The sequence below is a fragment of the Epinephelus moara genome, chromosome 22 (assembly GCF_006386435.1).
Source record: "Epinephelus moara isolate mb chromosome 22, YSFRI_EMoa_1.0, whole genome shotgun sequence".
Classification (NCBI taxonomy): domain Eukaryota; kingdom Metazoa; phylum Chordata; class Actinopteri; order Perciformes; family Serranidae; genus Epinephelus; species Epinephelus moara.
In genome coordinates, this window is record NC_065527.1 from 17,249,142 (window position 1) to 17,267,232 (window position 18,091).

General features: G+C 41.5%; 1 long non-coding RNA gene across 1 annotated transcript in view; it reads right to left on the reverse strand.

Moving 5' to 3' along the window:
* The window catches only part of LOC126383689 (uncharacterized), a 28,887-nt gene extending 11,757 nt beyond the window's left edge, over nt 1–17,130 (reverse strand). The window contains exon 1 of the long non-coding RNA XR_007569181.1: nt 16,801–17,130. This is a non-coding gene — a long non-coding RNA (uncharacterized LOC126383689). The remainder of the gene's footprint in view (nt 1–16,800) is intronic.
* Nucleotides 17,131–18,091: the final 961 nt, after the last annotated feature.

An 18,091-nucleotide genomic window follows, 5' to 3' on the forward strand; every position in this document is an offset into this window, starting at 1 on the left:
CACTGTGCACCCATCCTTAGAAATAAACACTGGGCCGCTGCTAATCGTCCCTGTGTCAGCCATGCGCAACACCATGTCACAGCCGCCGCGCATGCTGAATGCCTCATGGGCCTTTGTTTTGGAAAATGTGGCAGGGGTTGCCATGGTGCTTGTGTTTGATCTATTGTAATTAACCGAGCCCATTGATTGCACAATGCTTCTCCCTGGCTCGTCTCCTTCAGCGGGCAGCCCTGACTGGACGTCTAATCAAACACCACGTAAACCACCATTTATGCAGTCACCTCCCCACAATGATTTGTCCGTACATGGCCTAACAGTGATGAAAGGAGTACAGGAAGTGGAGGGAAGGCAGAGCAATAAGGATCATTTGAGGCTTTAACAAAGCTGAGGTTTACTGTTTGAAATGGGTTTTGATTTGGAGCTTAAGAGAACCGATAGGTGTTAACTGATTACTGTGTGTGTGTGTGTGTGTGTGTGTGTGTGTGTGTGTGTGTGTGTGTGTGTGTGTGGTCACAATTGGGTTGTTTCATTTTGCAGGGCAAAAATGCTTTATGAAGAACTTTTTAACTTTTTACTTGATTGATCTGCTGCTACTGTATTGACAATCTTTGTGCAAACGTTCTGTGTGCATAAAACCCAAATGAATAAAACTTCAGCCAATAAACATTTTAGGAAATATGTTTATATGCTTTTATAATGAGATTTCAATTAGGAGATCAATACCACTCTCGTATTTCTGTGCTAAAAAAGAAGCTGTAGCCAGCACATGACTAGCTTAAACACTCAAATGAGGGGGAAACAACAAGCCCGGCTTTGAATTAGCCTACAAGCAACTGTAAAGCTAATAGTTGGGCACAGTAGTGGATTATAAGTGGGGCATAATGTGTTGATTAGAAAGCTTTAACAGTACTATTAAAATGTTGTTTCCTTTTGACATAGCCAGGCTAGTTGTTTCCCCTTGCTTCCAGTCTTTATGCTAAGCTAACCATCCTCTGGCTACAATGTTTTCAGCCCACTTCAGATGAAACCATGCCCACTCCAACATGACAAAAGACTAGACGCACTGACAGGGGTCCCAAAATGAGATAAGAGCATGAAGTAGCATGAACTCGGCAAACACATGTAAATAAGACACATAGAAACATAAAGGAGGAGGGGCATCGAAAATCAACGTTCTGCCTCTATTGACAGGGATGAGAGGGTGCAAAAGCGGTGTTGACAGCCATTGATAAACTCAAGCTGTACCTAAAGTGGGTGGGTAAAAACGACAGCCGTAGCGTTATATTTAACAGCAATGAGTTGTACTGATCTCTAACTCTCTGCAAGAAAGCATTTCCCAAAGTGTCAGATTTGCTCCTTCAGTTGCATATTAAGGGGGGATTCCTGGTGAATAAACCCTTAGGCTATATTTTAATCTTGTTGTAGTCACAGTGTTCTATCATGACTCTAATTCCACTGAAATCCAGTCACTTTTTATTCGGTTTTACACTGAGGAAGTTCTACTAGGTGACCACATCCCTCTGTGAGTGTGTTCTTTGTCAGTAGTTCAGTCACTGTGTCCTGATGCGTGTCATGCAGCCTGGTTTAAAGTCAATTAGCCCTGCTTCCCAACCCCAGGGGTGACAATCTGGGGCTCACACGTCCCATCAGGGCTGACCTTCACATGAGGGACTGAGCCAACACTCACATATGGCCAAGCCCTGGGGTGGGAAACTGCCTACTTTGGCCAAGGACAGGACTGTGCGTGAAGGGTGGAGGGGTGGATATGAGGGTGAGCATGTAATCTCTAGAGAAGACACAGATATGGCAGCTTTCTGTATTATTGTTCTAAAGATATACAGATAGCATTAGCATGACATTAAAATAAGATTAAACAATGGTTATTTTAATTTGTAAATCTTTATTAACGAAGACAATACATTTGTGGGTGTCTTTTGTTGCTTGTTTACTTCACCCTATCCCTGTATCCCAAAAAGAACTGGGACACCCTTCCCCTAGACGTGAACACCCACAACAGAGGGGTAAGGGCTAAGTGGTAGGGGCAAGTGGTGTATTGGGATTGAACCTTTATCTGACTCTAGTGGAAGTGTGACAGCCGTTTTTTTCTGAACACAAAATACTCTGAATTTAATCAGAATGTGATCTGCAAGGGATTTCCAGTGAAATAGTTTTCTACTGTGTCTGGGTGTGTTCTTTGAACCTGCTTGTAAAATGGCGCAACAACACTTCAGCTATTTATATCATAACCATGAATAAAGCCATTACACGGAATCCAGACTTCGTAGCTATGGTAGGCCCCGTGACTTGAGTGTGGACTTTCCCAGAGCCGCTGTGAAAGCAACTTCACTTTTTTTATTTCTTTCTCAGTAATCCAAGGTGGATCAGGAGGAGTGTATCCCCTGAAGCAACAACTAAGATCAGCTCCATGAATCTGAAGACTGGGTATTAGATATGGAACAGAGGACCACCCATTATTAAGCTACTGGATATGAGGAGGTCCACCCAATGCAGCTAATCTGGACCAGATTTTCTCAAATGCACATTTCAGGATGAATAACAAGAGCTTATCCGTCAGAGATTCCTGTGATGTAAGTTAAGATACATAACCCGCTGAAGCCATAATGCATTTTCATAAGCTCTGGGGGTCAGTAAGTAGGGACTTCTTATGAAACTGAGGGCTCCTTGTGTTACAATTCAATAAAACCATGGGAAGATGTGTGTGAGGTGGCTCACTGCAGTAAAAGAAGGTGTTTCTAATTTGAGGGTCCGTTTAGTTGAACTGAATGGAAAAACAATCCTGTAATGCAGCTGATTGCCTCGGCTAGCTTTTCCAAACAGTGTTTACTGCACTTTGTGTGTGTGTATGTGTGTGTGTGAAGTTTTGAAGCGCTGGTGGCTGCACAGTTGTGCAACTGCAGCCCATTTGCCCAAAGCAAATAGCAACATTCTAAGAAAGAGGAAAGGGGGGGGGGTTGTGCTTTAGCGAAGGTTTTTTCGCATGTTTTTTTCCTTTCTGTTTTCTACCAATGTCATTCGCGTTTAATCTGCAGGGCTTGCACAATTTTCTGTTACATTTGATGTTGAGCAACACATTGATAAAGGTCACAAACAGTCGTGGCACTCCTTTAAAAACACCTCACTGAAATGTGCCGGGGCACATGAATCCTCTGCAGAACCTTTTTAATAGTGTTTTAATCATAGCCTGAAATGACAGGCCACCGCTGGTTTTTGTGATATTTGAAAAGGTCATCTGGTTTGCACAAATGCCTTGCTAAATAGGTGTTGGCTCAACTTGTAAGAGCCTGTAAGTCTGCTTGCATTCCTGCACAACCATAACCTGTGGAAGCCACGGGTTGCCAGGTGAAAGCCTCAAGCTTTAGTGTGCTCACACGTCTGAGGGGTAAAAATTTAAACTATGGGACAAAATGACAAAAATTCACACTGTGTGCAAAATGTTAACCTGTACAAAACAACATTTATATAAAACAGATTAACTAAACTATAACAACAAAACTCTTAGCCTATAGCTGTTGTATTTTCCTGATGTACATTCTACAAAAAATAATTTAAAAAGCAATAAACCTGCATGATATCTGCATGAATTTATTTTGACTTATAGGAAAACCTGTCTCAACCGCAGCAAACAGGAAAGCGGAACACCTGTGTCGAAAGACAAATATGAAGGATGATGAAACAGATGTTTCGGTAACAAGGTAACCCTGCCAGCACAGAAGTCAACAATGAACTATGCACGAGCGTGTGTATTTATGTGTGTTTGTGTGCACTCATGACAGGGTAATATCCTCTCAGCCTTCCTGGTAGAAGTGTGTTTACTGACAGGGCCACAGCCAGAGGGATTTTACCAGAGGGCTGATTACAGGAGGTGTATGTGTGGGAGTGTGGGGGAACACCAACCAGATTCTGATTTCAGATGACTTTTTCAATTTCCACTCCTGTTGTGAAAACTCGGTGAGGGCACACTGACTCCAGGTCTGTGTCAAGCGGTGACATTTCCCCCTGAGCCACCGCAACTGTTATTACCTTTGCCAATGGGAATCCTGTGTTTACTGACCACACAAACACCAGCCAGTGCCTGGTACCAAGATTGCTCACAGTCACTAAGCACACATATGTCAGCCTGTTAGTCAGTGCACTTCCCCATGCGGTGACATACGGATGTCTGCTCCTCCTATAATCAGGATGCAAGTCGGTCATCTGTTCAGTGGTTCTCCTCTGCCCAGTCTAATGCTGTTGGAAAGTCGTCCTATTTAATCATCACATGTCCGTAATTACTGTCCTGTGGCGCTGAATAAGAAGAGAGAATGAGTGCAGAAATGATGGTGGTTTTGCAATGTAATTATAGAATGTGGCTTTGAAAGCAGCACTGCTGTTTGCTCTGTCTGTTTTGCACGACATAAAACCTAATGTTTGTTATGAGGGGAAACACAACTTTCTGTTGGTTTACGTCTTTTATCTGCACAGTTGTAAAACATGTAAACTCAAGAATGAATTCCTTCTCATTCATACACATCACTTGCCCTTTAAAGGTCCAGTGGGGAGGATTTAGAGGGATATACAGAGATGGAATGCAAGTATTTTTTACAGTGTATAATCACCTATTTTTTGTTACCTTAGAATGAGCCTCTACATAGTGAGCAGGTCCTTGTCTATGGAGTCTGACATGTTGCAACACCATGTTTCTACAGTAGCCCACAATGGACAAACCAAAACCTGGCTATAAATGGGACAATTTTCATTTTTCTGGTTGGTCACTGTAGTTAGCAGCCTCTCCATGACCCACCAAACAGCGCCAATAACACACTGATTTTGTGTTTTTACCGGTTTTAATGACCGGGTCCATTTGTTTTGGAGAGGAGGAGACCTCTGTGGATGATTCGGCATCTGCACCAAACAAAAAATGTACTGCCAAGTTTCTACAGTAGCCCAGAATGGACAAAACAAACACTGGCTCAAGCCATTTGTATTTTTGTGTTTCGCATTTAACGCCGACCACCATAGTTAACATGTCAGAAAACCGTAGATCTTTTTTTTAAAGGAGCTATATGTAAGAAATCTAAAGCAAATAGTCGTAAAATCATCCCAATACGTCACAGAGACTAAGGAATAATGTTCATATAACATACTGATCTCACCGACAACAATAGTACAGCCAGAATATTCGCATTTAAAAAAATATTTTACGGTCTGCAAATCATGTTTATGTTTTGAATTTGTGTTTTGGCCTGTTGCGCCACCCACCGCCGTCTACCAGTCACACAGTCAGTAGAGTCTCAGCATCAGTTACAGTTACGACTGAGCTACAGCAGCATGGCAAGCAGCATTAGCAGTGTCCCGGTACATAGCATTAGCAGCCGGCTCCTCCTCAGCTGTATCCTGGCAGCAGTGTTAGCAGCAGAGAAGCTGGACTTGCTCGAATGGTCTGCTGGAAAACCGAAGATCAAGGACGCGGCGACACGACCCTGCCATGGCAGCCGCCCGTGGGCAAACAAATCAGTCTCCAGCGTGCCGCTGTCCAGCAACCTCGAATCTGTAGGGGAGGGGGGGCGGACACGACTCGCGGCAGTATTTTGAATTTGAGTGCAGTAACCGTTTTGGCCACATTCTTACATACAGCGCCTTTAAGTAAAAGAAAGATCACCAGGTCCAATTGTTTTGGAGTTTTGTCAATAATTCAGCTCTTAATATACACCTCCTGAATATCTGGACCTTGGGTTACCAGAGAGAAAAGATGAGCGCACATTAGCTGGTGCTGGGCTAGCGGCCCTTGTTCAACATGCTGATCAGGGAAACACTGATTTGTTATGTGAAACTGCTTTATTCAGTGTTTTTACAGTTTAAATCACTCCATATGGTCGAGGGAGGAAGAGACCCCTGCACATAATTTGACACAAACACATAAACCTCCCGAACAATGAACACCAAAGGAATGCTAGCTGGGAGAAGTTTCAGCTGGTTGCAATCTGCAGTCCTCACCACTAGATGCCACTAAATCCCACCAAATCTCACAAACTTCTCCTTTAAGTCATTCTAATTATTGTGTAAAGACAAACCAGTTTAAATCATATGTTGTGTAATGAAGAGGTGTTTGTTCTTGGGTGTTTGCCTGTATGTGTGTGTTTGTTTATGATTGTTTACATTGTGCCCTTTTTTAACTTCCATAAAGTCCCTTTTAGAATGCTAATTATTTGCAAGTGGCTCATCTCAACTCAGGGTCACCACATTTTCAATTATTCAACATATGATGCAAAATGTGTCTCATATGGAATCCGTTCCAACACTGAAACCCAAGGTCACATTTTAATTGGCTGTGCTCTCATATTCCCAGTAATGATGGGTTTCCAAGCTGAGCAAATTCCTAACCACCCGTTTGTCACTTGAGTCATCTCGCCCTGTGCAATCCTTTGTCTGCCAGCCCTATACAAGGCATAACCCACAGACAGTGGAGCTTTTGAAATGCAGCAAATTTGAAATGTAAAAATGTTCTTTTTTTTTTTTTTGTTTGATTAATGCCCCAGACCACACACTGTGTGGGGGAGCGGTGGAATTTTTCTCCTTAATAAGCATGTTTCAGGTCGAAACAGGCTGTTTTCCTTTCATTCATATTCATGTTGCAGTCTCTGTGAAAACAGGCATGTCTGAATCATCATAGCACATCACAAGGCGACTGTGTATGGATGGTTACTTCAAAGTGAATGTCATTTACTTCCCAACATCAAAATCACTGAAAATTACATTCATTATCTGGCTGTAAGGAGCATTTGGTTTTCCGAGGCCTCATTACACGGCCGTGTGAAATCATTCATTTGGCTTTTAGTTGCAGTTCAAACAAATCTGTAGCTCAAAACTTTTCTTTTTTGAACACAAAAACAAGACACGTAATTCTACACAAAGCTAAATGAGCACTTTCCCATGAATAAAACAAGGTTTTAGTCATAAATACGTCCCTTTCTAACAATAAAAGCTTTGGCTACATGGCAGACAGACTTTTTTTTTTTTATTTTCCTTTTCTTGTCAGTCTATCTCCAGCTCAGACATTAACACTTCTGCCATGGCTCTTGGACAATAAATGTGGAAAGAAATATTAACAGTGGAAAGTATGCTCATCCCTTGAATTACACATTCCACTTTTACTTTTAGATATCTTATCTTGACAAATGTGTCATAACAAACATTTTTCTGACAACTCCAGCCTATATTAGGCATGGAATGCTGTCCTGTGTACAACAGAGGAGGTGGACAGAGGATCTTTAAGAGCTGGGGCAAGCCACATTAAACAATAGGTTATTTCAGCTCACCAGCAGCTGATTTACTACAGCGGGAGCCTTGAGACTCCTACGGGGTCGACACTGGTAAAGGTTTCCCTCTTACAGTAACACTTGTCTGCCTCTTCCTTACCAGAATCACAGCTGTATCTGTATACACTGCATTCATCACTACATTAATAACTGTTTGCTGTAATCAAAACATTTTCTAATATTTATTTGTAGTAGCCTGGAGAAGGACACGTAGGGAGTCTATTTAGCTCTTACACTTGTGTTGATAGTCTATTCAGTGAATGATATTTTCATTGCACAACAATAACAATTATGAAAAAAATCAGGCTGTTCTCATGCACTGTTAGTGTGCATACCTACAAAAGGTAATGCACCATAGTTCATATATATCCAGTAATTCATGAGTAGCCCATGTAATCAGGCAGGCTGTGATCATGTGACCAATGTGCTGACAGGAGTAAAGAATGAGGGAGTCCCCGTACGGAGGCAAGTTGGGACAGTGGATGAGTCACAAAACACAAGACTTTCAAACACAGGACTTTCCCCGAGGACACCAGCATTCATAACCATGTGAACCCAAGGGAACTTTGAGTTCTTTTAAGGTACGTTGTCACCATGTTTCTTTTCCTAAACCTGATTATGCCAAACCAGGGTCACACACTCTGGCTCCATATGTATTTCTGTCATTTTGATGACGGGCTTGTCCCAGTACCCACACTTCCCCTAGAAATACCCATTTGCACTTGGTTGTGCGCGTTCACGATTAGGTTAGTTGGTGTCCCAAAACAGAATTGAGCTAGTGGAAGTGGTTTCCAACACTTAAAATCCCTAGATTCCAAGGGAGCCCTGACCCACACTTTCAACGAAGTGGAAGATGAAATTTCCCAGCAGACCTTGCGAGGTCAGCAACTTCAACAAGTTTTGGAAAACAATTTGTTACTGTACGATCGGAATGTAGCCCATACAAACAACAGATGGTTGGACTAGCGTAAACTCATCAGCAACTCGGTTGAACACAGCGTCAAAAATATTTAAACAAATTGACTTACCCGAACAAAATTGATCAGAACTAGAAGACGTCGTAGGCGCCTCCTGTTTTCAGCATTTATTTTCCATTGATTCATCAGACGGAGAAGAATAAACATAGCACACGTCACAACACAAGCGCTGGAGCCAGCGTTTTCTAACCTGAATGACTACTGGTATCTTGCGTCGCTACTACACGTGACGTATGCCAGCACGTCGGCCACACCGATTTGCATGAAGTTGTGTCTCATTTCTTAGGGAAAGATCTCTGCCCTGATATTTCTCACTTCCCTCATCAAGGGTTATCTCGCAAACGAGGGCACTCAAGGGGTAGAAATGGGATTGGGCCGACGTTTAAGCCTTTGGGCCTTCTTCAAGATAGACAATCATTCGACGATTGTTGATTGTTGTGTGTGCGACACTTTTGAACAATCAAGTCTACTGCCAGTGATCAGCACCTCGTTATAATTCTTGATGTGCGTTACTTTTATATTTTAAATCTTTTCCTAAACCTAACCAACATAACTTTCAGCTAAGTGCGTAGCTTTACCTTGAGTACGTAACGTAATTCATGGGGCATCGAATCATTAGATATCCTACAAACTGTTGTATGAGGATATGTTGAACAGTTTCACAAACACAACACTAGATGCCCCATCATCTTTGAGCTTTAAGATATATTCCATTAAAACTGAGGCAGGGCGATAAAGAGAAAATCAAGTATCGCCATATTTTTGACCAAATACCTCAATACTGATATTGCCGACAATATTGTAGAGTTAACTATTGGTGCTTTCACAAAATATATATACAATGACATGTTTGATAAATAGTCATTTTTAATATGGGTACAATGACAAAGTGGGCAAAGGCAAATGAAGAGCTAGAACAGTCTGGTAAGCTCAGAAATTATATCACTTTACTCTAATGCAGCCTTTAAAACCAGGAAAAGACGACACTTACAGTATTACAATATTCAAAATCTAAGACGGTATGTCACGATATCATTATATGAATATATATCAGCCCTTCTTTAAACATTTTCCACATACCCATACCAATGAAACTGATACATTTAAAAGAGAAGCACGTGATATATTTCAGTCATCCGCTTCTCTATTTCCATGGCCTAACATTTCCACTTCTAAAAATACAAACTGATAAAACGTGCAGGTGTCTACTCTATTTCCATGAGCTCACATTAGGAGGTTCATACATCAAACACTGAGTCATAAACTATTCAAAGTGACTGGATGAAAAAAATACCTGAAATATTTTCCCAAGAAACATTATAAGAAACTGGAAGAAGGGGTCCTGCAATCACTGGTTTCATCTTTACTGTTCCTATCCCTGCTGTAAGAACAGATTCAGTATGTCTAAAACACTGTGTGTTGTGATATATGGAAACATCAACATCAAGACAGGATCAAAGTCACATGATTATTGGAGGTTACATTTTAAATAAACAACCTGCTCTGTTGCCGTTAATGTAGCCAGATTCATCTTCAGTTTCTCTTACAAAGAACTTTCAGCCGGGACTCTACAGGCAGTTAAACCATTAAGGCTAAAGATTCCTGGATATTTTGCAGGTGATGTCTTTAAACACTTCAGCACGGCACTTTACTTTGGATGAGTTCAGCGATTACTTCACTCTTGCCTGTATTGTCTCCTCAATAATGTAACATTATACAATGCCCCCCGACTCTGAAGGGAGATGCATGCGTTTGATCTATGGCTGCTTGGAACATGTTCTCTCTACTCAAGGTTAGATTGTTTCATTACACCCCATCAATCATTCAGTGATGTAAACATCCCCTGAGCATAACGTTTTTGCCAAATGCCCTTTACAGAGCGAGCGAACGGAAGGAAGAGAGACAGGAGGAAAGAGAGAATAAATGCATGAAGAAGAGAGATGACAGATGATAACCAGAGAGAGAGGGAGGGAGGAAGAGAGAGACACCGAGCCAGAATGAAAGATCCTGACGGAGAGGTAGATAGAGGTTCGGTGAGTATCCTGTTCTCCCAGTGGGAGAGAATTTGTTTGGGCTGGACAGGATACAGGGGGGTACATCTGGACAGATTAATCCCAAATACAATATACAATATCTTTCTTCCTGTGCTGTGTGGGACAGGTCCTTTACTCCAGAGACGATCGTCTGTCTCCACAACTAGAGCTTCACCATGAGTTAGTGCAAGTATAGCTATTTACATTTATACTTTGTATTTTAGCCATCCTCCCTATCATTAAAAAGGACCTATTGTGTTTTTCCACATTTTCTGTGATGTGTATGATCTTACAATGTCTGATGTTCATGTTAAACATGATTAAAGTTGTAAAAGTAATCCCTGTGAGTAAAAACCTCAGGCTGAAGCCAAAATGTGTATTTAATCTTCATTGTTTCACATTATTTTACCTGTTTATTCACTGGTGTTGGCAGCTCTTAGACAAAGACCATAATATCATATCACTTATATTTTGTTTCATCTCATTTTGCTTTAGTTATTTAGTTGTTTGTTTAATAAACCACCATAAAACACCTCTTTGGACTTCAGCATGGATTTTATTGAATGAGTCACAGTTACGAACCTACTCAGCCTCCTTGTGGCTTTTTTCATTGATAGTATAGTCGCTATGGTGTTGTTTTTTAATTTGGCTACAAGATGACATCAGCTTATGACGGACATCTTTATATGGTCGGCTGCTCCAGGCATGCTACTGCAAGTGTGTACATTATGTCGTCTACATGTAGCTACATGCGTACATCGGGGAAACGTATAATCTAGTTGTAAATTTCTCCCTGATTGCGTATCATCCTGCTGGAATATGTCTGGTTGTGTTTAGATTTTATTGGTGATTTTTCAGGGTAGACAGTGCCGCTACTCTTTGCATGTTCTCCCTGTGTCAGCGTGGGTTTTCTCTGGGTACTCCGGCTTCCTCCCACAGTCCAAAGACATGCAGGTTAACTGGTGACTCTAAATTGGCAGTAGGTGTGAATGTGAGTGTGAATGGTTGTCTGTCTCTATGTGTCAGCCCTGTGATAGTCTGGTGACCTGTCCAGGGTGTACCCCTCCTCTATTTTAAAATCAGCTGCCATCCATTCAAGCGTACACAAAGAGCACTTGAGCAAAAACCATCTCTTTTATTTCTAGCGCTGTCTGCTGTAACCCTCCAACATCACAGCTCCAGTTACACGGCGCATGCATCATACCTCATAGCTCCTATGGAGTCAAAGACTGTGTCCCAGCCTTCTTTTAATAGCCTTGCAGAAGACCTGCAAATGCTGACCAATCAGAGCAGACTAGGCTTTTCAGCAGGGGGGCTTAAAGAGACAGGCGCTAAAATGAAGCATCACAGAGTGTGAATACAGGTGTTCTCGCACAGACAGTATGAGTAAAGTAAAGTGGTTTTTGAACATTAGAGCATTTAAACATGTTCTGGGAGAAACCAGAAATGCAAGTGTAAACCTGAAAACAGGTTCCCTTTAATAATGACACTGTAGTCATAAAATGAATCGCTGAGATCTGATAATGCAGACACTTCCCTAAAAATAAGTCTGACCATGCACACAAGAAACATGAGCAGTCATCATCGAGACAATGACTCACTTATCAGAAAATAAAGTAAAAACTATACTTTCTATCCAAAGTCAAAACTGCACAGCGAAACTGAATTATGACAAACTGACGGCTGCCAACAACTGAAAGTGAGAACGTTATACAGAATCTGATGTTTACTGATCAGCAAGGCTCATAAAGCTTGCAAATATGATACATAACCAGCTCTACACATTAACATATAGTCAGATGGAGCTTTTTTACCTTACACCAGTTTCACTCACTTGCCTCTGCACAAGAAGCATCGCCAAAGTCCAAGTCTTCATTTTCCACATGACAGACATATCATTCATGTCAACTTGAAACATTGGCAGCTACTATTCTACTGGATTACAAGTAGGTAGGTGAGCACAAAACAGATTATTACACAGGCTATCTGATTCATTCTCTCCTCCATTTGTCCCACATCAACATCTGCACAGGTCAAAGAGAAAAGTTAGCAAGACTCAGTCTAGCTGTTACAGTGACAACCAGCTTCCATTAACACCAGTTATATTGATTAATTGATTAAGTAAGTAAGTAAAAGTAAGTAAAACTTTATTTATATAGCACCTTTTTTAACGCAGGTTACAAAGTGCTTTACATTGACATTGGGAAACAAAGAAAAGAGGGCCCCAAGACCATAAAAGACACATTCAAGAACACATACAGACAACATACACATATACGAGCACAGCGAGCATGCAGTCATCATCCAGAGTACACACTTGAATTGATAAGATGTTATGAGTAAGCCATTCTAAAAAAGTAGGTTTTTAGGTGTTTTTTTGAACCAGTCAACAGACTCAGCTGATCTAATGGAAGTGGGGAGGTTGTTCCAAAGACTGGGTGCCAGGGCAGCAAAAGCACAGTCACCTTTGGTTTTTAGTGCCAGGGCAGCAAAAGCACAGTCACCTTTGGTTTTTAGTTTGGCACGTGGTATGGCCAACAGGTTTGGTTGGAAGACCTAAGTGACCGCTCGGTGGTATATGGGCTGAGTAACTCGGAGATATAGGTGGGAGCTAAACTGTGTAAGGCCTTATAGGTGATTAAAAGAATCTTGAAATGAATCCTGAGCTTCACTGGCAGCCAATGCAGTGAGGCTAAAACAGGAGTGATGTGGGATCTACGGCCAGTCCTAGTTAATAGCCTCGCTGCTGCATTTTGTACAAGCTGGAGACATGACAGGTCAGCTTGGCTAAGGCAGGTGAAAAGGGAGTTGCAATAATCGAGACGGGAAAAAATGAAGGCATGAATGATATGTTCCAAGTCAGAGGCTGACAATAACGGTCTCATTTTTGCAATGTTTGTGAGTTGAAAAAAGCAGGATTGAACCATTTTATTGACATGTTGTTGAAGTTTCAATTTTGGGTCAAATATAACGCCAAGATTCCTAGCGTTAGTTTTGACATAGGGGGCAAGTGGGCCAATATGCTGAAAGATGCCTATTTTCAGGGCCAAAAATGAGAATCTCAGTTTTATCAAAATTTAGCTGAAGAAAGTTAACAGACATCCAGTCCTTTATCGCAGCTAAACAGTTGTGGAGAGTGTTGAGGTTGCTAAGATCATCTGGCTTTACTGAAAAATAGAGCTGAGTATCATCGGCATAACAATGATAGGATATACAACCAAAACGACTAATTATCTGGCCCAAGGGAAGCATATACAATGAGAAAAGAATGGGACCAAGGACTGAGCCCTGGGGCACCCCATATAACAGCGGAGTGGGCGAGGACACATAGTTACAGATGGAGACAGAAAAACATCTATTTGACAAATATGACCTGAACCATTGTAGGGCTTTCCCTGAGATACCAACATATGTATTCAGTCGGCTGATGAGGATGGAGTGATCAGTGGTGTCAAAAGCAGCGCTCAAGTCCAGTAAGACCAAGATGGAGAGTTCCCCTTTATCAGCCTGCATAAGGATGTCATTCATGACTCGTAACAGAGCAGTTTCAGTACTGTGGTTTTGTCGAAAACCAGATTGAAATTTATTAAAGATATTATTTCCTTCAACAACTTGGAGAAGCTGCTCAGCAACCAGTTTTTCCAGTATTTTGGAAATGAAAGGTAATTTTGAGATGGGTCTGAAATTGTTCAAAACGGTTGGATCAAGGCCGGGGTTTTTTAGGAGTGGCTGGACACTGGCTGTCTTAAACTGATCAGGTTTTAGGAGTGGCTGGACACTGGCTGTCTTAAACTGATCAGGGACAGAACCAGAGGTGAGGGACATGTTTATAATAGTGAGTACAGCAGGGCCAATGACAGGAAGGACCTCTAAAAAGAATTTGGGGGGTAAGATATCCAGATTGCAGGAAGACAGGCGCAGATGAGAAATTGTCTGTATAAGGTTTTGCATGGTAATGGGGGCAAAATGGGTTAGTAAATTTGGAACTCTACCAGGTGGATCAAAGGTGATGGATGGGAGCACAATGGTGGATCTATTTCTATTGATCTTGTTGACAAAAAATGATAAATGCAGTTCACAGTCTTCAGTTGAGGTGGCAGAGATAGTAGCGGGAGCAGGTTGTACAAGCTGATTGATTGTGCGAAACAAAGCTCGGGGATTATATTTATTAGTGGTAATTAAGTCTGAGAAATAAACTGATCTTGCGTCCTTGATTTTTAGATTGAGTAAAGTTAAAAGTTCTTGTGTCTAAAAGTCTTAAAGTCTATGTGTCTGATTTCAGGGGGGCTAACCTTCAATTTTACTTCCAAATATAGTGGTGTAGATCATTTAATCCCTGGGTCTTCAACAGGTAATTGTAACCTCTAGGTGGTCCTCAGAGCTACTGCATGGGGACTGCCAAATTGTTGTTTGGTGGTATATTTTAAAGTCTGGCTAAAGTAAAATCAGTGATTTCTTTCTAAACTCGTTAAACTGGTTAGAAAATACTTGTTGAAAACATGTGAAAAGACTGCGAACTGTGCAGTACTGAACTGTCTAGTTAGACTTTAAACTGTTTTTCACCATTTCTGTGTCCAGGATTTTTTGGGCGACCCTTAAAGCGTGCCCGATGACACACTGGAGCCATCCTTAGCATAACACCTCCCCTACAATACAAATACTACATTACTAACGTAAGAGCACATAGCATCACAGTGTTGTTTCGTTGTGAATGCAGCAAGTTCGCTACGTCCAACAAGCTCTCTTAGCTCTTTCAGTCTAATAAAAACATGAATAAACATCTCTGCAAAATGTCACAATCATATGAGCACAAGCCAAATAGCTGTCACTGACATACTTTTTATTATTTCTGGCCAAACTGGCTACCCGGCCTGTTGGCAGTTACCTCTCAGTGCTGTGGGTGTGTGCTTTGTGATAATGTTAGCTGCTGAAGGCTGCTGAAGGAGAAGCTACAGCTACGCAGCAGCTCCTGTGCTAATGGGTTAGCTGCTAACAAGAGTCTGTCACCATGAAGTGGCATTCGTGTTGGGGTATGTGCTGTGCTACTATAGACAGTGTGTGCTACTAGATTAGTTGCTAATGAGTGTCTGTCGCCTCACAGCGGCTCAACCTTTCTCTCAGTCTCTTAATCATTTAAATTTGGCTGGGTGGTTATGACACATTTTTCTGTGGTCAGACACACTTATTACACATATTTATTTTTGCTTTACCCCAAACTTTAATTTTTACTTTTTTTTTTATTAAAATATGTCTGAAAATACACATTAACATGAATCCAACATGTTATTACTGTACATAAATCTGTGTATTTTCTGAAAAAAAAAAAGAAAAAAACATTTAATTTAAAGTACGCTGAGTGAAACTGCATGTGTTTTGGAATTTCTGAGCATAAAACTGGATACATGAGACTTGGATTATACTGCACCAGCTGCGTCAGAGTTTGCAAACGGATGTTCTGATGTAATTTTGCTGTTGTTACACGCAGTCGCCAATGACTTCAGTTCATCAAGAATGTCCGCCGTTTTTGGATCCATCATTCACCCTGGAGGCAAACGTGAAAAGCAACGTTTTTTACGAACTCAGCCTAACATGTGGTAACTGATTTACAAATGATCATGTTATGGGTGAAGTGCTCCTTTAAAAACTGCCATACAGTGCTGTAGTCCTTTGAATGTTAAAAGAATTTACTGTGTGCATTAAATGCTAACAAGCATAATGTTGTAGGAGAGACTTGTGAAATAAATCTAATGCGGGGCTGAGTTGACTGGCACAGGACAGGACGTGTCAAAAAGCTTGTAAAACTTGAGACAAGACGGGGTGTGATACTGAGTGAAGCCTGTGGGGGTGAGTTGAGCGATCATGGTGGTCTGGTTTTACTATCAGGCTCATTCTTTTATCATGAGCAGGTGAGAAAGTGTTACATTTATTTTCTTGTATTCTTATGAATTCCAGGAGAATGTTGTTTCTCTATCTGCGTTTGTCTCCCTCTCCTCGATCCGGCTGTTTCCAGTTACCTTTCAGCCGGTGAAAAATATTTACTCCTGAAAATGAAGAGGATAACTTTCCATCTCCGACACTGTTTCCAGGAGACATCTGGCTTGTGTTAGAGGAGCTTCACTGTGTGTGTGTGTGTGTGTGTGTGTGTGTGTGTGTGTGTGTGTGTGTGTGTGTGTGTGTGGCAGAGAATGATAATCATAAGAGAAGTCTATTGTTTCACTGTCTGTGCTCTCCCACAGGGGAAGTCGGCTGTGGTGAATCGCACACACACACAAGCCACAAAGCATCCCAACAAATAGCAGAGAAACACACACACTCACTCTCACACACACAATGGACCTCCCCATTGTGTGTGTACTGTATGTGTAGGAGGACTTTCTTGTTATACTTCCCCCTCTCTTATGAATGTACATACACACTCACATGCAGGGAGGATCCACCGGTGGAAAGCTTCCCATTCATACATATACCACCAACCTCCGAGGTGAAACACGATGTGTATACAGTCTTCCTCCTACTCGTGCTGGGGAATTGGCTGTGATCCTTCCCCTTGTCTCCTCAGTGAGCCTCTCGCATACTAAACCCAACCTTCGGACCGTGAACCAGTTCACAGTATAAACCACATGGTTGAGTAAGTCTCTGTGCTGACAGCTTTCAAATAAACAGAAAGTCCAGGACTGTTAATGATCTAATCGTCTTCTCCAAGGATTCACATCATGTTCCTATAATTGTTTTTTTTCTTGTGACACAGACGTGATAAATTCATTTGTGTCTAATTATAAAAATAATAAACTTACAAGATTTTCATAGCCGTGACTGTCAGCAGTCTCTGTCAGCAGTCTCTGTCAAAATTCAGATTTGGGTTTAGGTATTGCTTCATAGAGACCTAGTTGCGAAAGATCATGAATATCAAGAGTCAGCCAGGGTTTTATGAGGCTATTTAAAGGCTTTACATAGACCGCCATGCCTTTCAGCCACCTGCCAGCAGTGGAGTCCTGAGCAGGTCGCAGGGTTGCCAGTTTGGCACAATATGTACATATATCAGAGTCAAGAAAACATTCTTTTCTGTGAAGTGATCAAATGAATTCCTCGGCGTGTGTCACTGACCTCACAGCCCCTCAAATCCTAAAAATGACTTCAAGGAATATTCTGGGGGGGATACACTTAGTCATTTTTCCTGCTGAGAGTTAAATAAGAAGTTTGATAGCACAGTAAATAGACTTGAATAAAGTGAAACAGCAAGCCTGGCTCTGTCCACAGGTAACAAAGTTTGCCTACCAGCATTTCAAAAGCTTTCTTATTAACACAATATTTGTCATCTACTTCGCCCATATAAAAACTGAAATGTAAAAACAAGAATTTTAAAGCTGCCTGCTGAGGCTCCTGGAAGTTACAGCGTGGCCAAGAAAATTTCATGTCATGAGCCGTTTTGATTGATTTCTATCTGTTTCCAGTCTTTATGCTAAGCTAACTCGCTGCTGGCGGTGGCTTTATATTCACTTTACATACATGAGAGATGTATTGATCCTTTTATTTCCCAACATGTCAAACTATTACGTTAAGACTTGGATACTCAACCACAGACTGTAAAAATAATGGATGTGGCCACTGTGAGGTCACCCATTGGTTTGTGGACTCCCATTTTGAAGCTTTGAGTTCGGCATTTTGGCCGTCGCCATCTTGTTTTCTCTGAGCCAGAAATGACCATATTTGGGCAAGAGGGTGGGTCTGACTGAGAAGCTGAGGACACTATCGGCAGACAGCCTGT